The sequence below is a fragment of the Setaria viridis genome, chromosome 2 (genome assembly GCF_005286985.2).
Source record: "Setaria viridis chromosome 2, Setaria_viridis_v4.0, whole genome shotgun sequence".
NCBI classification, from domain to species: Eukaryota; Viridiplantae; Streptophyta; class Magnoliopsida; order Poales; family Poaceae; genus Setaria; species Setaria viridis.
In genome coordinates this window covers 20,602,667-20,604,376 of record NC_048264.2, presented here as the reverse complement: position 1 = coordinate 20,604,376, position 1,710 = coordinate 20,602,667, and the positions used below count along the sequence as shown (strand labels likewise).

General features: G+C 39.2%; 1 pseudogene; it reads left to right on the top strand.

The window, feature by feature from the left end:
- Positions 1 to 1,263, top strand: LOC140221856 (uncharacterized; annotated as a pseudogene).
- The last annotated feature ends 447 nt before the right edge of the window (positions 1,264 to 1,710 follow it).

Here is a 1,710-nt window from a genome sequence, read left to right as displayed (position 1 = left end):
ATGAGATCTTGGGAGGAGCAAGTTAGGCAGTTCTTGTTGGAGGAGGAGGAAAAGGACCATGAATTGTTCTTTGTAATTGTTCCTACCATAATTTCGTACCTACAAGAAGAGAAAATTCCTGTGCACACATCTTCTCTTCCTATTGCCAAAAAGGTTAAGGAAATCCTTGAAGGGCACCCGAGCTGGTGTAAAGTTGAGTTCCAAATGGAACCTGAAATATTTAAAGCCATAGTGAACTTTCTTAGAAGAGAGAATTTCCTCTGTGACACACCATGTGTTGCTGTTGAGGAGCAGCTTGGGATGTTCATGTCTATTCTCTCACACAATGCTAGCAACCAAAGGCTACAAAAAGATTTTCAACACAGCGGCAAGACGATCCATCGGAAAATAACAAAAGTTTTCAAAATAATTCCTACCTTGACTCATCGATTTGTGAGACTTCCAAGTTTATTCCAAACTCATATCAGAATCGCGATAAATCCTCGTTTTATGCCCTTCTTTCAAGTGGGCATAATCCTTTCCCCAGTCTTTTCTTTCCTTGCATGCCAAGTCCTTAATTTCTTTCCTTTCTATGCAGAATTGCATTGGTGCAATCGATGGCACTCATATACCAATCACCATCGTAGAACACAAGGCCCCTCTCTACAGAAATACGAAAGGAACCCTATCACAGAATGTTATGTTAGCATGCAACTTCAACCTTAACTTCACATTCATTTCATGTGGATGGGAAGGGTCAGCATCAGATGCAGGAGTCCTTAGATTTGCTGTTAGCAAAGGATTTATTTTACCAGAGGGGAAGTTCTATTTTCTAGATGGTGGGTACGCAAATACATCATCCTTTATTTCTCCATATCTCGGTACCATCTCAGTGAGTTTATAAGGCGTCATTCGTCTCAAAGTGGTTATGCAAACTACAAAGAACCATTCAACCATATCCATGCATTGCTTCGCAACCATATAGAGAGGGCCATTGGTGTTCTAAAGAAGACGTTCCCAATTCTGAAAGTAGGCACTTTCCATCCCATAGAAAATCAAATCAAGATTGGAGCTACAGCAGTTGCATTTCATAATATAATTAGAGAGCAAAATGGTCAAGAGGGGCGGCTGGATGACCAACAAGAGTATATCCCAACATATCAATATGTTGACGTGCCGGAGGGGGACTACGAGTATCTAAGTGAGGTGGAGTCAAACGATGTTAGCACTCTAAGAGATCATATCACACACCAACTATGGGCTGCTTATAATAATAATAATTAGTTTAGAATAATATCTTTTAGAGGAGTATGGTTCCTCTAGTTTTTGTATGATTTGCTTATGTAATTTTTGGAACTTTCTATTGCAAGCATTATTGTAATCAGTGCCTTTTTTAATGCAATTGTTATCTTTGTACTTCAATTTCTTTTTTTGAGACACCTTGATTTTGCTTATGTTTCTTTGTACTTCATCTTAACATGTTTTGGGAAATGCAGCCATGACAGGAGAAGCTGATAGGCTTGCTTGGAACTCCGCTTATGAGAAAGGTCTTGTTGAAATATTACATGACTACAAAGATAACCCTAGATATAAAGGTTAAAATGGTTGGGTATCAGAAGGATGGAGGATTATCACTAGCAAGTTCAATGAGAAGTTTCCCGTAGCTCATTGCACAAAGAAGTAGGTGCAGGAGAAGGAGAAGGAGCTCAAAGCTAATTACAAGGCACTAAG